The 20,442-nt window shown below is 40.6% G+C and overlaps 1 protein-coding gene across 3 annotated transcripts in view; it reads left to right on the top strand.

The window, feature by feature from the left end:
• Nucleotides 1-20,442, top strand: part of SLC9A9 (solute carrier family 9 member A9) — a 678,779-nt gene that overhangs the window by 158,077 nt on the left and 500,260 nt on the right. The window lies entirely within an intron of this gene.

The following is a 20,442-nucleotide window of genomic DNA, read 5'->3' as shown; positions in this document are numbered from 1 at the left end:
TTACCTGCTTGTTTCGGTGCCCACATTACATTTGTCTGTAGTGACTCTCCTTTCCCCTCCTCCCACCACTGTTCATGGCTGATCCCATCTGTCCGTCAGGACAGACTCACCTCCAGCATCTTCTTCCCCCAGACCATGGTTCCCTTCCCTCCTCTGAACCCGTTATCTCTGTAGCTCTTTCACTTAGTGGTCAGTTACTGTGGGCTCCTAGAGGACGGAAGTCACATGCTCTCACCTCCTTTGCACCCAGCAAGCCTGAGTAACGTGCGTGGAATAGAGGTGGGGACAGAAAAGGTAGAGGCAGAAGAGCCCAGATGTGGTGTCTCTCTTCAAGTCAGTCAAGTGCGATGGGCACACAAAGAATGTGTGGGTGGAATTTAGGACCTAGATGCAATAAAGGAAAGAGCTTTGTAAACCAGGGGAGAGGACAGACTCTGAGGACACAGCTGAAAGGATGGAGGTGGGCGGGCAGTGATTTAGATCCAGCGAGCACTCAGTACGGGTATCTGATCGGAGGAGAAGGCAGGATGTCCCGGTGCAGGACAAAGGTGAGGAGCTGAGACTATTGAGAGTATTTTAGAGTCCACGCCTCCCAAGAAGCTGGTGCAGGCTGGCCAGCTCTACAAGGACAGTTGCCACTTGGGAACATGGTTCCTTCCGTGAGCGTGACTGAGTCTCACGCTGCCTTCACCTCCTCTCCTGCCTTCATTGGTCTCTCAGCCTTCTCCCCTGTGCTTCAGGTAGGTCAGACCACAGCTGAGCGGAGCTCCGTGCTGGATGCAGGCCCTGAAAATGATCGAATGGGCCTGCGCACTCCGTGATAGTGGATATGACAGAAACATAATCAGGAGGCAGCTTCAGGCTCTCACCCCTGCGTGGTCCATCTCTGAGTAAACCTCTACCTCCCACTGCATGCCAACATTGTGATTCGTGCCCATTCTGTATCCGTGCTTTGGGTTTATATCACATTTCCTCCAAGAACATTGAAGCACTTCACAGAAAAGAGGCTTGATCCCCTGCAGGCAGCTGACACCAAAATGCAAGCATGAGTGGAACCTCCAGAGGAGGCCAAGGAAGGTGATGCATGGGCCAGCAAGCAGGCAGCAGAGCACGTGGGAATGGACTCACTTAGCTTTGTTCTAAGCGTCTTAAGATCCTGGAGCCTGGAGCTCAGCGATGATTTGAAAATAGTGTATTTCGGGAGGCGCCTGTGGCTCAAAGGAGTAGGGCACCGGCCCCATATGCCGGAGGTGGCAGGTTCAAACTCAGCCCTGGCCAAAAACTGCGCAAAAAAAAAAAAAAAGAAAAGAAAATAGTGTATTTCATCACAACCTTCTGTTTGCAGGATTTTCTATTCTTCAAAAAATATGGTGGCCACTTCTAGACCTACAGAAACCCAGATGTAGAACTGGCTTAAAAGGAAATCAGAGAATATATGGTGCTTTCCATACGCTCTTCTGGTCAAGGAATGTCTTCAGGGCCATAATGGCCCATTATGGTAGCATATCAATGATATGGGTTTTTTTTTGAGTGAAACCATGGAAATTTTTATTCATTCATTTAATTTTTATTTTAGATTAATGTGAGGTTACAAATGATTGGGTTACATTATTTGCATTTCTTAGGCAAAGTCCAAGGTGTAGTTGAGCCCTGAGGTGTGACGTATATTCTTACATTGTGCCTAGTAGGTGAAAGCTTATCAGTCCCCCCACCCCAACTTGAATTTAACTGTGTTTTTCTCTCCTATGGGCATGTAGTTGTTTATCTACTGGTTTCGTATTAGTTTTGAGTACATTAGATACTTGCTTTTCCATTCTTGTGATATTTTGTTAAGGAGGATGTTATTCAACTCCACCCAGGTTAATACAAAGATAAAGTTAATACAAATATAAAGATATAAAGTCTCCCTCTTCTTTATGGCTGAATAGTATTTCATGGACTACATAGACCACAGGTTATCAATCTCCTCATGGGTTAATGGGCACTTGAGTTGATTCTACATCTTTACAATTGAGAATTGAACTGCAATAAACAATCTAGTACAAATGTCCTTATGGTAAAATGATTTTTTTTTTTACTTCTGGGTAGATACCTAGAAATGGGATTGTGGGATCAAATAGGAGGTCTGATTCAAGTTCTTTGGGGATTCTCCATACTCCTTTCCATAGAGGCTATATTAGTTTGCAGTCCCACCAGCAGTGTAAATGTGTTCCCTTCTTCCACATCCACACCAGCATCTGCAGCTTTGAGACTTTGTGATGTGGGCCATTCTCACTGGGGTTAGGTAATATCTCAAGGGGATTTTGATTTGCATTTCTCTGATGATCAGGGATGACAAGAATTTTTCCATATGTTTGTTGGCCATCTGTTTGTCTTCTTGGGAGAAGGTTCTGTTCGTGTCTCTTGCCCACTGATAAATGGGATTGTTTGCTCTTTTCTTATCAATTAGTTTGAGTTCTCTTTAGATTCTAGTTATTAGTCCTTTGTCAGATTTTATAGGGATGAAGAACATGGTAACTGGCTTTTTAAATTTGGGAAAGCAAAGCAAAGCTATCCAAATGTTCTACTTTGTATCAAATAGTAAAAAGTTAAAAGGAACATGCATTTAAATCTCATTTCTATCACTTCTTGGGTTTCCTTGTTTATAAAATAAGAATCATAATGGCTGCTCAAGTGGTATATGTGTTTGTGTGTATGCGTAAAGATTTAAAAATATCTCATATCATGCATGGCACAGAGTAGAGTCTCAACAAATATTTGTTACCTCTCCTTCTCCCTTATATATTTGACTTTCTACTGCAATCTTCTTAAATTCTCAGGGCCAATTATCCTCTTTCTGATGACAGGTAACAGGCCTAACGACCATAGAGTAGAAGATGGCTGGGAAGGGGGAAGAAGCCAGGGACAGAGAGAACTGGAGAGGTGCAGTTGTTTGAGTGACGCTCTTGCAAATTAAATTTCTGGGTGGTCAAATGTCCTGCCACAGAATTACTCAGTGTCAACACACTCATGGCCCTGGCCATGAAGCCTCTTCTCCTTGTTCCCCACCTTCCTACTACCTCCACCTCATTCCCTGCCTCCTCTTTCAGATTAGGTTCAAAAAAATTAGATGCAGCCATCTCTATCCTCTAAAGACTGTGTTCCTCCACCTCTTTCCGAGGAGAGAGGATAAAAAGATGTACCCAGCAGTCTCCATGGATCCTGGACAGGGGTGCACCTATTATCATAACAGAGCTGAGTGGACTTCACCTGGCCCCTTATTTTCCTTTAACATGCCTGTAAGCTATCCAATCAACTTCTTCATCTTCTTTTTGTCCAAAACGCTCTAATGAAATAGAAGGAAAAAAGTCTTGAGACCCAAGAGAAGAAAAGACCAAAGAGGGCCAGTAGCATTGAATGATCTGATTACCCACTTTATCTACAGCAGGGTTCAAAGGCTTCTTGAGGGGGAGAACAGCCCCTACTGGCTCTAAGGTAAAATGCATTAGTGGAGCCATGTGTCAATCAGGACAGGCCTCTCCCCTTCATGTCTACAGTACACATAGATGAAAACTGGGGTGGCAGATGGCGATGCTTCCCTGGGTTGACAGAACGTAGATGTCATTTGTCCATTAGGTTTTTGTACTGTTTCAAGCAGAAACCACCTTCAGGAGGAAAGATTTTGCAGTCTAGGAATGGCATTGTGGGCAATCTCTTTATTTGGATGTATCTTTCTGGTTCAGTAAACATGCCACCTTCCCCCTCTCTCTTTTTTTTTTTTATTTGAGATAATTTGTTTTTATTTTGAATATGATGGGGTATATATGTTTTGGTTACATAATTTGTTTTTTATACATTTTAAATCAAAGTTACCTACACTCTTCACCCAAAGTGTGTGTATTGTACCAGCTAGGTGTGAATGTACCCAATCCTCATCATACCCCTCCTACCTACTTGATTTCTGTTGAGTTTTACTTCCACACGTGCATGTAAATGTTGATTGACTAATTCTAATTTAGTATCGAGTACATGTGACATTTGTTTTTCCATTCTTGCCATACTTCACTTAAAAGAATGGTCTCCAGATCCATCTTGGTTGTTACAAGAGATACTAGATTACCTTTTTTTTTTTTAATGGTTGAGTAGTACTTTATGATATAAATATACACAATTTATGTATTAATGGATACTTTGGGTGTTTTCACATCTTTGCTAACGTGAATTGTGTTGCTGTAAACATTCAAGTGCAAATATATATATTTTTTTATAGGATGTCTCTTTTCCTTTGAGTAAATACCTAGTAGTGGGATGCTCGATCAAATGGCAGGCCTACTTTTAGTGCTTTGTGGTATCTCCATTCTATTTTCCATGGAGAGTGTACTAATTTTTGGTCCTACCAACAGTATATAAGTGTTCCTATCTCTTGCATCCTCTTGTTTTGGAACTTATTGATAAGAGCCATTCTTACTGTAGTTAGGCAATACTTCATTGTGGTTTTGACTTGCATTTCTTTGATGATTAGAAATGGTGAGCATTTTTTCATGTGTTTTTTGGCCATTAGACTATCTTCACTTGAAAAATGTCTGTTAATGTTCTTTGCATCCTCTTTAATGGGGTTCTTTGATTTTTTTCTTGCTGATTTGTTTGAGTTCTTTGTAGATTCTGGTTATCAGCCTTTTATCAGATGTATAGCATGCAAATATTTTTTGCCATTCTGTAGGTTGTATGTTTAGTCTATTAACTATGTCCCTAGCTGTGCAGAAAAAAAATTTTTTTTTTTGGCTGGGGCTGGGTTTGAACCTGCCACCTCCAGCATATGGGACCAGCGCCCTACCACCTTGAGCCACAGGCACCGCCCCAGAAATTTTTTAATTTGATCAGGTCCCATGTTGATTTTTGTTGTTGCCATGATTGCTTTTGGGGTCTTCATAAATTCTTTCCCTAGGCCAATACCTATAAGAGTATTTCCAGTATTTTCTTTTAGGGTTCTTATAGTTTCATGGCTTAGGTTTAAGTTTTAATACTTTGTGAATTAATTTTTGTGAATGGTGAGAAGTACAGCCCCTTTTGCAGTCTTTTATATGTGGCTGACCAGTTTTCCCAGCACCACTTATTGAATGGGGATTCTTTCCCCAGTGTATGTTTTTGTCTGCTTTGTCAGAAATCGGGGGGGGATAGGTGTTCATATCTGGGTTCTCTGTTATGATCCACATGTCTATATCTCTGTTGGTGTGCCAGTATCACACAGGTTTGGTTACTCTAGCCTGGTAGTATGGCTCGAAGTCTGATAAAGTGATGCCTCCTGATTTGTTCTTATTACATAACGTTGCTTTGACTATTTGGGATCTTTTCTGGTTCCATACAAAACACAGTATTATATTTCCTAGATCTGTGAAAAATAAAGTTGGTATTTTAATGAGGTTTGCATTGAATCTGTAAATTGCTTTGGGGGGTATGGACATTTTAACAATGTTGATTCTGCTGATCTGTGAGCATAGTATGTTTTTTCATTTGTTTACATCCTCTGTGATTTCTTTCCTCAGCGTTTCATAGTTATCCCTAGAAAGGTCTTTCACCTCCTTAGTTAAATATATTCCACCTTTCTTTCAGAGCCTTTCTTGACATCCTAAGTAAAAGTCTGCTATGTGCTCTGCTTATGTAGGTGACTTTTCTTTTTGAGGGCAGAAACCCTGAGTCTGACTCAACTTTGCATTTCTCAAAGGACCTAGTAAAGACTTTTATGATAGCAAATGCTTATTATACATACGTGGGATGTGAGAAACAGTGACAAAAGAGAAGTGTCATCTCTTTGGTACCTGCAGAAGCCATGTGGTCCCACAGTCCCTCTAGACCTTTATTCTGCCACTCAAAGTCAGACTTACCACCTCACGCCACTAATCTTGATAAATCAGAATTGTCACTTTGAAACTTCTGTTTGGGGACCCCCATGAAATATGAGTTTCTTTACAGCATCTCTTTCCCCCTTTACAGTCAACTCAAATCTCACCCAGACCCCCTCTTAGCCAAATTTCTCAATCTTCTCAGAAGGGTTGGGTATATTGCTTTTCTCAATTTTCTTATTTTCCATGGACTACTTCACCCTTTTAATCTTGTTTTAATACCTATACTCTTGATCACTGTAAACAAAATGCTCACTTGCAACATTAAATTCTATTTATTACACCCTTCTTTTTTTTAATTTCAGGTTAATATGATGGTATATACAATTAGGTTGCATTATTTGCTTTTGTAAGGTTAAGTCCAAAGTCTGAATTGTAGTTGACTCCTTCAACCAAGAGGTGTGTTATATACGCCTGTATTCTACCAGATAGGTGGGAACTTACCAAGTACTCTACCCTCTCACAATTAGTGAATTTCATTGTGTTTTTCTCTTGTATGAGCCTGTGGTTGTTGATCTACTATTTTCAGATTAGTACTAAGTACATGCGATGCTTACTTTTCCATCTTCCCCATAGATGCTTACATTCTATGGAGATAGAATGTTCTTCAAATCTGGGCGGTGCATGTGGCTCAGTGAGTAAGGGCGCTGGAGCCATATGCTGAGGGTGGTGGATTCAAACCCAGCCCCGGCCAAACTGCAACAAAAGAATGTTCTCTAAATCCATTCAGGTAAATACAGAAGATACAAAGTCTCCATCTTTTTGGTCACAGAATAGTATTCCATGATGTACATTTCCCATAGTTTATTAATCCGTTCATGGATTGATGAACACTTGGGTTGTTTCCACTTCTTTGCAATTATGAATTGAGCTGGTATAAACATTTGAGTGCTAACATTCTTATAGTAAAATGATTTTTTTCCTTCTGGATAGATGCCTATTAATAGGATTGTGGAATCAAATGGGAGGCCTACTTTTAGTTCTCTGAGGATTCTGCACCTTTTTTCCTAAATGGTTGCACAGTTTGCATAAGCGTGTCCTCTCTACACCATGCCAGCCTCTGCGGTGTTGAGACCTTGTGATGTGGGCTATTCACACTGAGGTTAGGTGATATCTTTTTTTTTTATTTTTTTATTAAATCATAACTGTATACAATGATATGATTATGGGGCATCATACACTCACTTCATAAACCATTTGACACATTTTTATCACAGTGGTTAACATAGCCTTTCCGGCGTTATCTCAGTTACTGTGCCAAAACATTTACATTCTACATTTACCAAGTTTCGCAAATACCCCTGTAATATGCACCACAGGTGTGATCCCACCGATTCCCCTCCCTCTACCCACCCCCCCCTTTCCCACTTCCCCCTGTTGTTAAGTTGTAGCTGGGTTATAGCTTTCATGTGAGAGTCCCAAATTAGTTTCATACTAGGGCTGTGTACATTGGGTATTTTTTCTTCCATTCTTGGGATACTTTACTAAGAAGAATATGTTCCAGCTCCATCCATGTAAACATGAAAGAGGTAAAGTCTCCATCTTTCTTTAAGGCTGCATAGTATTCCATGGTATACATATACCACAATTTATTAATCCATTCGTGGATCGATGGGCACTTCGGCTTTTTCCATGACTTAGCAATTATGAATTGGGCTGCAATAAACATTCTGGTACAAATATCTTTGTTATGTTGTGGTTTTTGGTCTTCTGGGTATATGCCCAGCAGAGGAATTACAGGATTGAATGGCAGATCTATTTTTAGATCTCTGAGTGTTCTCCATATATCTTTCCAAAAGGAATGTATTAATTTGCATTCCCACCAGCAGTGCAGAAGTGTTCCCTTTTCTCCGCATCCACGCCAACATCTCTGGTCTAGAGATTTTGTGATATAGGCTAGTCTCATTGGAGTTAGATGATATGTCAAAGTAGTTTTGATTTGCATTTCTCTGATGATTAAAGATGATGAGCATTTTTTCATATGTCTGAAGGCCGTGCGCCTGTCTTCTTCAGAGAAGTTTCTCTTCAAATCCCTTGCCCAGCCTGCGATGGGATCCCTTGTTTTTTTCTTGCTGATGCGGTTTGAGTTCTCTGTGGATTCTGGTTATTAAACCTTTGTCAGAGTTATACCCTGCAAATATCTTCTCCCATTCTGAGGGCTGTCTGCTTGCTCTGCTTACTGTGTTCTTAGCTGTGCAGAAGCTTTTTAGTTTGATCAAGTCCCAGTAGTGTATTTTTGAAGCTGCTTCAATTGCCCGGGGGGTTCTCCTCATGAAATACTCACCCAGACCAATTTCTTCAAGGGTTTTCCCTGCATTCTCCTCTAGTATTTTTATAGTTTCATGTCTTAAGTTTAAATCTTTAATCCAATGAGAGTCTATCTTAGTTAATGGTGAAAGGTGTGGGTCCAATTTCAGTCTTCTGCAGGTTGCCAGCCAGTTCACCCAGCACCATTTGTTAAATAGGGAATCTTTTCCCCACTGAATGTTTTTAATTGGCTTGTCAAAAATCAAATAGCGGTAAGTAGCTGGATTCATCTCTTGGTTCTCTATTCTATTCCAGATATCTACTTCTCTGTTTTTGTGCCAATACCATGCTGTTTTGATCACTATCGATTTGTAGTAAAGTCTGAGGTCTGGTAGTGTGATTCCTCCTGTTTTGTTTTTATTTCTGAGTAATGTCTTGGCTATTCGAGGTTTTTTCTGATTCCATATAAAACGAAGTAATGTTTTTTCAAGATCTTTAAAATATGACAGTGGAGCTTTAATAGGGAGTGCGTTGAAATTATATATTGCTTTGGGTAGTATGGACATTTTGATAATGTTGATTCTTCCTAGCCATGAGCATGGTATGTTTTTCCATTTGTTAACATTTTCAGCTATTTCTTTTCTTAGAGTTTCATAGTTCTCTTTATAGAGATCTTTCACGTCTTTTGTTAGGTAAATTCCCAAATATTTCATCTTCTTTGGCACTACTGTGAATGGGATAGAGTCCTTAACTGCTTTTTCAGTTTGACTGTTGTTGGTGTATATAAAGGCTACCGATTTATGAATGTTGATTTTGTAACCTGAGACGCTGCTGTATTCCTTGATCACTTCTAGGAGTTTTGTAGTAGAGTCCCTAGTGTTTTCCAGATACACAATCATATCATCTGCGAAGAGCGAGAGTTTGATCTCTTCTGACCCTATATGGATACCCTTGATCGCCTTTTCTTCCCTAATTGCGGTGGCTAAAACTTCCATTACAATGTTGAAAAGCAATGGAGACAATGGGCAGCCTTGTCTGGTTCCTGATCTGAGTGGAAATGATTCCAATTTAACTCCATTCAATATGATATTGGCTGTGGGTTTGCTGTAGATAGCCTCTATCAGTTTAAGAAAAGTCCCTTCTAGACCAATTTTCATGAGTGTTCTGATCATGAAGGGATGCTGGATATTATCAAAAGCTTTTTCTGCATCAATTGAGAGAATCATATGGTCTTTGTTTTTTAATTTGTTTATGTGCTGAATTACATTGATAGATTTACGTATATTGAACCAGCCTTGAGACCCTGGGATAAAACCAACTTGGTCATGATGTATAATTTGTTTGATGTGTTGCTGGATTCTGTTTGTTAGGATCTTGTTGAATATTTTTGCATCTATATTCATTAGTGATATTGGTCTATAATTTTCTTTTCTTGTTGGGTCTTTTCCTGGTTTGGGGATCAGGGTGATATTTGCTTCATAGAACGTGTTGGGTAGTCTTCCTTCTTTTTCTACATTTTGGAACAGGTTGAGTAATATAGGTACTAATTCCTCTTTAAAGGTTTGGTAGAATTCTGACGTGAAACCATCTGGTCCCGGGCTTTTCTTTTTAGGGAGGTTTTGTATAGTTGATGCTATTTCTGAACTTGATATGGGTCTGTTCAACATTTCCACTTGATTCTGGTTAAGTCTTGGAAGGTGGCGTGCTTCCAAGTATCGGTCTATTTCCTTCAGATTTTCATATTTCTGAGAATAAAGTTTCTTGTAATATTCATTAAGGATTTTTTGGATTTCTGATGAGTCTGTGGTTATTTCGTCTTTGTTGTTTCTGATTGATGAGATTAGAGATTTTACTCTTTTTTTCCTGATTAGGTTGGCCAGAGGTTTATCTATTTTATTGACCTTTTCAAAAAACCAGCTTTTTGATTTATTGATCTGTTGTATTATTCTTTTGTTTTCAATTTCATTTAATTCTGCTCTAATTTTGGTTATTTCTTTTCTTCTACTGGGTTTGGGGTTGGAATGTTCTTCCTTTTCCAGTTGCGTGAGATGTCCCATTAAGTTGTTAACTTCCTCTCTTTCCGTTCTCTTGAGGAAGGCTTGCAGTGCTATAAATTTCCCTCTTAGAACTGCCTTTGCAGTGTCCCAGAGGTTCTGATAGCTTGTGTCTTCATTGTCATTTTGTTCCAAAAAATTGGTGATTTCTTTCTTAATCTCATCTCTGACCCAGCTATCATTCAGCATAAGGTTATTTAACTTCCATGTTTTTGTATGGGTATGCAGATTCCTGTTGTTACTCAATTCAAGTTTTATTCCATGATGGTCCGAGAAGATGCATGGAATAATTTCTATTCCTTTAAATTTACTGAGGTTAGACTTGTGACCTAAAATGTGATCAATTTTGGAGTAAGTTCCGTGGGCTGATGAGAAGTATGTGTATTCAGTTTTGTTGGGATGAAATGTTCTGTAGATGTCTGCTAAATCTAAATATTGGATGGTTAGGTTTAAATCTAAGATTTCTTTGCTCAGCTTCTTTCTGGAGGATCGATCCAACACTGCCAAGGGAGTGTTGAAATCTCCAACGATTATGGAGCTGGAGGAAATCAAGTTACTCATGTCTGTTAGAGTTTCTCTTATAAATCGAGGTGCATTCTGGTTGGGTGCATAGATATTAATAATTGAGATCTCGTCATATTGAGTATTACCCTTAACAAATATGAAGTGACCATTCTTGTCCTTCCTTACTTTTGATGGTTTAAAGCCTACTGTATCTGCAAATAAAATTGCAACACCTGCTTTTTCTGATTACCATTTGCCTGAAATATGGATGACCATCCTTTCACCCTGAGTCTGTATTTGTCTCTTGTATGCAACAAATATCTGGCTTAAGTTTTTGTATCCAGTCAGCTAACCTATGCCTCTTTAGAGGACAGTTTAAGCCATTCACATTGATGGAGAGTAAGGATAAGTCTGGTGGAATTTTGGGTATCGAGTTTTTCAAAGGTCCAGTGGACATTTTTAATCCTTTCGCCAGTGTGGAAGTTGGAGTTTGATCCGAAGTTTCTGAGTGAGTTTACTTTTGTGGTATAGGATTGGGTTGGTCATTGTGGAGGACAGGTCTGAGAACATCCTGAAGAGCTGGTTTACTTATGGCAAATTTTTTCAACATATGAATGTCATTGAAGTATTTAATTTCTCCATCATAGATGAAACTCAGTTTAGCTGGATACAAGATCCTGGGTTGAAAGTTTTTTTGCTTTAGGAGATTAAAAGTTGATGACCAGCCTCTTCTTGCTTGAAAAGTTTCAGCAGAGAGATCTGCAGTTATTCTAATATTCTTACCTTTGTACGTTATAGTTTTCTTTCGCCGGGCTGCTTTGAGAATCTTCTCTTTCATGTTAACTTTAGTGAAGCTAATTATGATATGTCTGGGAGATGGCTTATTGGGGTTGAATCGTGCTGGGGTTCTGAAGCTGTCTGCTATCTGAATTTCAGATTCTCTAGGCATGTCTGGAAAATTTTCTTTCATAATTTCATGTAGAAGGGCCTCTGTGCCCTTGGCTGCCACTTCATCAGTCTCCGAAATTCCTATAACTCTTATGTTATTTTTTTTCGAATTATCTGAGAGCTCTCTGAGTGAGTGATCCGTTTTTGCTCTCCATTTCTCTTCCTCTTTGAGAGATTGGGAGCATTCGAAGACTTTATCTTCAATGTCAGAAATCCTTTCTTCTGCTTGCTCCATTCTGTTACTGAGGGATTCTACTGTATTTTTCATATCTTTGAGGGCTGTAAGTTCTTGTTTCAGTGTGTCTAAGTCTTTGGTGGTTTTGTCTTTAAATTCGTTAAATTCTTGAGACAGTTTTTGAATTTCTCCACGAATTCCTAATTCCATTTTATTAATCTTGTCTGCAAACCAAATTCTGAATTCGACTTCTGACATCTCAGCCAGTTGTTTATGAATGGGATCTTCAATCACATCTGCCGTATCTTTTCTTGGGGGGGTTGATCTATTCTGGTTATTCATGTTACCAGAGTTTTTCCGCTGATTCCGCCCCATGGTTTACTCCCTTTGGTTTTTCCCCTGGGGTTTTATCGAGGGCCCGTACAGTGTTGTGGCCTGAGAAACTGGGTCCCTGTCTGGTGTGGTGGAGCAAAGTGGTTCTGTCTTGTTTTCAGCTGGTTTCTGTTCGATCCTATTGCAACTTCTACTCTGGCTTGAAGTCTCAGCTGTGTGGAAAAATCAGCAATTAAGTCACCCCGCCTGCCCACCTCTGGCCCCAGTTGGAAAAGGAGAATCAAACCTTCCTACAATCGCACACCCAGGGCACCACCTGAAAAGTCCTCAGTCTATTAGCCCAGTTCAAAAGGTCTGAATCAACTGTCTCAATCGGCACTTGTCTCGGGTGGAAGGGTTCAAGAGGTCTCTGGGAACTGGATCACAGGGGCCTGGTGACTCCTCTGAGACAGCTCACCCCAATGCAGCGTGGAGTCAGGAGGAGCCACCCTGCAAACGGAGCAGTCTGGGAAGGTTGACGTCTCCTTCCCCACTTTGCCCCTCCGTCGGACCCAGTCACTGGTATCTCTGCAGATGGCTAACCCAGTTGCCTGCAGTGAACAGACACTCCAGGGGTTTGCACCTGCCTGAATCGCGAGGAAGTCTGCCAGGCCCCCGCAGACTGCCGCTATCTAGCAGGAGGAGATGGGGCCTGACATCTTTGAGTGTTTGATGCAGGTGATGGGAAGGAGGTGTTCACTCAGGCTTAGCCCCGTCCCTGATGGATGCTGCTAACAGAACAGAACAGAACAGACAACTTTGTGAGGTTCTGTCTCTGTTCCTGTCGTCGCCTACAGGAGACGGGCTGTTTTGAGTTCAAACGTCTTTGCTGCTGGAGAATTGCGTCTGAACACCTCTCTGGGTCGCCCCGCCCTGGAAGCTTCCTGGGTTTGTGAGCCGTGTCACCGGTGGCCTCCTCTGGTTGCCCAGGGAGACAGGGGGTGTGGCCTCAGAATATCCAGAAGTGAGCGTTCTGCCGTTAAAGAAAAAACGGCTGTTGATCTACCTCCAGGGAACTGCTGCTCTGGTGTGGGCACTCAGGCGACCCTTTTCTCCTCTGTCCCGCGCCCCAGAGTCAGCATTGAGCGGCCGCAGTTTGTGCTGGGTCCACACCCCTTAAGAGATCCCCCAAGAATCAGAACTCTTGGGGGATGGGCCCCCAGACCCGGATTGGGAGTGGGGCGGGGGGAAGCTAGAGTTTCATTCAGTTTCACGCAATACTACGGTCCGGGGAGGGCTCCTGCACTGCACCGCAGGGAAGTGCCGCCAAGGCTTGATTTCCCCTCAGCAGAGTGCCCTCTCCTCGCTCACGTATCCCAGAGTCAGCGCTGACCTGACGCAGCTCAGGCACTGTGCACTCCCCTGGAGAAATCACCCAAGGAGCCGAACTCCTGGGGGATAGGCCCTCAGACCCCGAGTGAGAGTAGGGGTTCTCAGCTCTCAGCGGGGAGGCCAGAGTCTGATTCAGTCTTGGGCCCCGTATGCCCGGGGAGGGTTGGTGCACTGCACCGCAGGGAAGTGCCGCGAGGCGTGACTCCCCCTCAGCCCGGTGCCCTCTCCTCACTCGCGCGCCTCAGAGTCAATGCTGACCAGTCGCAACTCGGGGACTGTCCACTCCCCTTGAGAAATCACCCAAGGATCCGAAGTCCTGGGGGACAGGCCTCCAGACCTCAGTGGGCGGGAGGGGAGCGCCAGGGATTCAGGGTTGCCGGCAAAGGATTCCCAAAGTTTTATTCAGCCCTATGTCCGGCAGGAGAACGCCACGGCACCCCAGTAGGGGAGGTAGGTCCAGTTTTTAGAAGGTCTCTCCCGTGGAGTGTAGTGGGAGGGGCTTTAATTTCTGCCCGCTCGTTCAATTGTGGGGCTCCAGAGCCGGTCTCATGGGGGAGGGGGACTCCCGTCCGCTTGGTGGTGGATTTTGTACCTTTTGTTTGCGTCCTTGTGATCACAACTTGCCTCAGCGGTGTTGATGTGCGTTCTTCAGCCTTCTCTCTTGGTGAGGCTCAAGTCCACCAGGATACTTACTAAATTCCTGTCCCTTAACTCTCCTTCTGGACGGGAGCCTTTGTTGAAAGCTGGCTTCAGTCCGCCATCTTGTCTCGGTGATATCTTGAAGTAGTTTAAATTTGCATTTCTCTGGTGATTAGGGATGATGAGAATTTTTTCATGTGTTCACTGGCCATTTGTCTGTCTTCCTGGGAAAAGTTTATGTTCATATCACTTGCCTATTGATTGATGGGGCTTTTTGCTCTTTCCTTGTTGATTTGCTTGAGTTCTTCATATAATCTGGTCACTAGCCCTTTGTCGCATTCACAATATGCAAGTATCTTCTCTCATTCTGAAGGTTATCTGTTTGCTTTGTTGATTCTGTCCTTAGCTGTACAGAAGCTTTTTAACTCAATCAGGTCCTATTTATTTATTTGTTTATTTTTGTTGCTGCAGTTGCCAATGGGGTCTTCTTTATGAATTCTTTCCTGAGGCCAATACCGTTAAGACTTTTTCCCACACTTTCCTCTAAGTTTTTATAGTTTCATGTCTTAGATTTACATCTTCTACCCAGTGTGTGTTAATTTTTATAAGTGATGAGGGGTATGGATCTAGTTTCAGTCTTTTTTTTTTTTAATTGTTGGGGATTCATTGAGGGTACACTGATGGCATTTGTTAGGTAAAGTCCCTCTTGCAATCATGTCTTGCCCCCAGAAGGTGTGGCACACACCAAGGCCCCACCCCTCTCCCTCCATCCCTCTCTCTGCTTTTCCTCCCCCCCCACCATGACCTTAATTGTCATTAATTGTCCTCATATCAAAATTGAGTACATAGGATTCATGCTTCTCCACTAGTTTCAGTCTTTTACATGTTACTATCCATTTCGCCATTTGTTATTCCATTTCTCCATTTGTTAAATGGAGATTTATTAAATAGGGATTCTTTCCCTACTATTATGCCTTGTTGAAGCATTATTTCCCTTGACTTCTATGACTTTCTGTTAAATTTTCATTCACGTTTTGGTTGACTGATTCTCGGTGCCCTCTGTTGGCTCATTCTCCTCAACCTGCCTTTCAAATTCCAGATTCCCAGATCTCAATCACAGGCCCTCTTTTACTCTGTTCTCTCTGGAATTTTATCCATATCCAAGGTTGAAATAACACACATACACCACACAGTGTCTGCTCTCAAATCTGTATCCTAAGCAAACTCTTTATTGAGATCTAAATCTTTATATCCAATGGTTCATCTCATTAGCTCCTTACTTAATCTCAACATTTCTAAAATTGAATTTGCGATGCTCCTATAAAATAAAATCTCCCTTCAATGATCCCCAGCTGGTAAAATGTGCATGAATATATTCTGTACTTGTTTTCATAGCTCCTAACCACAATGTGAATAAAATAATGAATTATAAATGACCTATTAACTGAATGAGGATGAATGAGTCAATGTGAAAATTAGTAAGTTTATGAGTGAAAGAATGAATGAATTTGGCTAGAAGAACTTCCCAATTCCATCTGGCTCAGAACTAAAAATTTTTTAGTTATCCAGTGGAGTATTGCTCTTGAATGCATGCCCCAGAAAATTCATAAAATAAGAATAAAAAAATAGGGGAAGATACGTATCCAGAGGAAAACATTAATGCATAAATTCAGAAATCTAAATGCAGATGATAAGTTTTTGCAGGTCCTGAGTTTTCCTACCACAGAGGAAGCTCTATGCAGTGGCCTGTTTCACACACATTCACAGGTAAGGATGTCTCTCTCTGTCAGCTTTGTCTCCAAACTGACAACAACTTGTTTTCCCTATTCCTAACAATTCAAAAAACTTCCTTTTCTAGTCATCTGGTTGTAAATTTTTAAAGGCTATTTTTTAAAAAGTAAAAGGAGGGGCAAAGAAGAGGAAGGGGGAGAAAGGACTATCTTCTTTAAAATACTAAGACTAAAATGACCTATTTCAGGTCAGGCGCAGTGGCTCACACCTGTAATCCTCGCACTCTGGGAGGCCGAGGTGGGTGGATCACGTGAGCTCAGTAGTTTGAGACCAGTCTGCACAAGAGAGAGACCCGGACTCTGCTAAAAATGTAAAACTGAGGCAACAGATCACTCGAGCCCAAGAGTTTGAGGTTGCTGTGAGCTGTGATGCCATGACACTGTACTGAGGGTGAAAAAGTGAGACTCTATCTCAAAAATAAGTAAATAAATATGAAATGAAATGACATAGTTCAAAATTATCCAAAGAATGGAAACTTCTGGAACTTCTTGTTTTGAAACACTTTCACAACATGGCTTTAGGTGTGAAGCTTTAATAGTATAAAACAAGCTCATGAGATTTTAAACCAGTATGTATAACATAAACACTCAATAAATGGCCATTGAGCATTTCCCCAAATTTCCTCCTGCCCAACACCTTCTATTCTAGTGGGTCATATCACTATCATCTTGGGAGACTCTACCCTTTGAGGCCAGTCATGAATATCTAGCTTTGTATCCTTCATAGCACCGACTCTGTTTTTCAAAGAATAACACTAATTGGATATTTGTTGAAATCAATGTTATTGATGATTTTGCTTTTTATGAAGCAGTTTCAGTTTCTATTCACCCCTAAAACCCAAAATGTCGCCAACCTCAGACAGACCCCTGGAAGACATCTCCCTCAGGTCTGCCATTTTAGGGTTACTGCATACACTTTGCTTGGCCAGATTCCCTCTCCCCATCAAACTGTATCTGTCATATTCTGAAATGCCTCCGTGAAGTGCAAATAGAAGGAATATAGCAGCCTATGCAAATAGGGTGGCTGCTGACTGGCGGCTCATTTTTTTAGCCTCTAGTTAACGTATTTATAACTAACTTGTTTTTGTTAATAACAATATAGCAACAATGTAGCAACAATGTTTTGTTAATAACAATATAGCAACAATGACAATAGCTACCATTTATAAGAAAGTCTGGCACATAGTAGATGCATAGTAATTACTGGCTTATAATTAGCAGTGATAATGACCATTGTTATATTAGTAATAACACAGTGACCATAGTGAGCTTGCACCAGACTGGGCTTTTGATTTTAATTTTTCTATTTTTCTATTTTCTCAACTACTAGAATTGTAGTTAATTTAGGTCCAGGAGTTGATTTGGAATAATGAATCATTTACTTTACTTTTTTTTTTTTTTTTAAAGCAAACTGTGAGAGTGTTTGTGTATTTTTGTGCACCCACACACATGGGTCTTCCTCCTGAATTCGAAAGAAATTCAAAGAATCATCGAGTTGGTGGTTAAGTGTGTAGGCTTTGGTGTCTCAGGGTCTGGATTCAAATCCAGGTCTGTGATCTTAGAAAAGTTGTTTAATCTTTCTGGGTCCTAATTTTCTCATTTGTAAAGGGATAATTATGGTACACAAATCATAGGATTATGATTAAATGACACAATAATTGTCTATTGTGTCCATATTAGCACTTTCTAATATACATTGTTTTTATTGTGGTTGCTATTTTAAAATAACTGGAAAACGCAGAGAAGCGAAAAAGCCACGTAATCCCATGATAGGACCACTATTAACAGGAACGCTGAACTATATGCTTCTAGAATATATATATTCACTTTTTACAAAATTAAAAATTGTCACTATTTTAATAATTTGTTCTTCTGTGCCAGTATGATTTATTCTGCGCATCACTTTATAATTTGTTTTGTCAAATTTACCCCTTTGTGTTCCTGTATGTAGTTTAATGGTTGCATTGCAGTCCGTCATATGTATGTCCTATTAGTTACTTACTGGACATGGACTTTGCCTTGAATTTTTCACTATTGTGAAAGTGATTTGAAGTAACCTAAATACACATCTTTTGGTACATATGTGATTAATTTCTTGCTATAAACTGATAGGAAACCACTTAGTAAGCTTTAAGGATATTTTTTAAATTAATATTTTGGAAAGAAACTGCCATTGGCTTCCAAAAGGACTTTAATTTTATTCCCAGCAGTAGTCCACGAGGCTTCCAGTTTCCATGTAACCCTGCCAAGTCTTGGTGGTATATGGACATATATTTTTACAGTATCCAACTTAATAGCTTCTACACAATGCGGAGCAAGTCATTTTAATTCCGAGACTCAGAATCTATAAAGTTAACTAATGGGCTAACCTCAGAATTCAGAGATATCGTCACAGATCATAAAAATTGTAGCGATTCCAGAGCCCATTGATGTTTGATGTTGGAAGTGTGGTTCACATGAGAAAGGACCATGCTGAATTGGGGCTAATACCAGAAAAGGCTGAAGGGATGAATATCAAGGAGCATTTCTCTGGCAAAGCCATGACTGTCCAGAATGCCCTAGTATTGATCAGTCTTGCCTGTTTCAATTCAGGGAGCAATATGGATAACAGACATGATTTGTAATTCTGATTATTTTTTTATTCCAATATATCCTGCTAAACTACATGCTCCATGAGGCAGATCTCTTTGTTCACTGATGTAACTCAAGTCCCTAGCACAGAGTGTGACACATAATCAGGGCTCCATAATAAGCATCTGTTGAATGAATGTATAAGCTGAATGATGCCACCCGAGAACCTGCATGCCCGTACCTGGCAGTCTGCCTCCCCTGGCCGAGGGTGAAGGAGTGGCCATAAACGTGGCTTTGAACCTGTCTCTTCCCAGCTCCCACTCTGTGTCTACTGGCACAGTCTTTCAGATATTTAATAACTTCAGCCAGGTTAAGATACTGGAATCCACACTCTGAAAGAAATGTTGGGCCTCTGTGGTCTAATGCCCTGTTGGTTGGCTTAACAGCTCAACTCGGAGGTGGGTAGCATTCCTTCCTAGTTCTCAGGGATACAGCATTGCCGTCCCTTTGCCTACCTAGACCAACCACCTCTCAGGGTAAGTGAGAATATATTATATGAGAACAGAATGTGAAACTGGTGATCTGGGTAATACTGTCCACACAGTATTATTAAAGGTTCTGGAGCCAGACCCTCTCCATTCAAACCTGGGCTTCACAACTTACTAGCTGAGTCAGCTCAAGCAAATTAGTTAACCACACTATGTTCTGTTTCCTCATCCATAAAATACAGATGACAGCACTTATCTTTTAGGTTCAGAGTATAGATTAAATGAGTTAAAACTTGTGAGGGAGTAAAAGTGGTAAGTAAATGTTATCTGCTACTTTGCTCATTATTATAAACCTCGTTGAACTCAATGCGAAGTTACTCTACACACCAATGTGTGTGGTTTTAAAACAGTGGGTTTTTTTTCCTTTTCTTTTTTCGTTAAAATATATATACATTTGTGGGGCACCTTCTATATAGGTTATCTCAGTCAATCCTTAAAACAACTCTATGGGTGATTATCATCATTATCCCTACTTCACGAATAAGGATATCAAGGTTCCTAACATTTTAGTAATGGCCTAAAATTATGTAGCCTGTAAGTGGTAGAGCTTGTATCTAATGCAGGTATGTCTGAAATATTCTCTCGCAGAAGTGTTTCTTAGTAGATTGAAGTGTTTTCACTTTTATTGTCATTATAATTTCTAATATCTGATCTTAAGGCTTTTACAGCTTGACTACCTCAGAATGTTTTTGTTTTTTTAATAACTTTAAATGCATTTAAGTGTTTAGACACCCATTGGTCCCATGACCTATAGTTTCTGCAGACTCTAACAGTTGTTAAATCTTACTGTGGTCCAACTCACCAATCTCTTCATTTCCTCTGCTAGGATTTTAGCAAAATCAATCAGTCAATAAATAATTAAATACAAATTAAAAATTGCAGGATGGAAAATGATACCAAAAATAGACAATTTGTGTTCCAGGGTGTGGGGATAGTAAGGTTATAAAGCCGTTCACTGAAAGATCAAAACAGGGACTTTATCTAACAAATGCAATCAGTGCAACCTAATTCTTCCAGAGGTCCTCAAACTGCGGCCCGCAGGCCACATGCGGCAGTGTGATTGTATTTGTTCCCGTTTTGTTTATTTACTTCAAAATAAGATATGTGCAGTGTGTGTAGGAATTTGTTCATAGTTTTGTTTTTTTTTTTAAACTCTAGTCTGGCCCTCCAACGGTCTGAGGGACAGTGAACTGGCCCCCTGTTTAAAAAGTTTGAGGATGCCTGCTATACCCTCAAAGAATCCCAAACGATAAAAAAAAAAAAAAAAAATCAAAACAGAACCATTTCTGTATTTCTTGTTGACAGTGAGTTGAAGTTCCATACAACCTAACAGCAATTCTTTACCTGGTGTGGAAGTGTCTCACACCAGGAGTAGCGCAGATT

The sequence above is a fragment of the Nycticebus coucang genome, chromosome 8 (genome assembly GCF_027406575.1).
Source record: "Nycticebus coucang isolate mNycCou1 chromosome 8, mNycCou1.pri, whole genome shotgun sequence".
Lineage (NCBI taxonomy): Eukaryota > Metazoa > Chordata > Mammalia > Primates > Lorisidae > Nycticebus > Nycticebus coucang.
The sequence above is the reverse complement of the archived record's forward strand: the minus strand, read 5'-3'. Positions and strand labels throughout refer to the sequence as shown.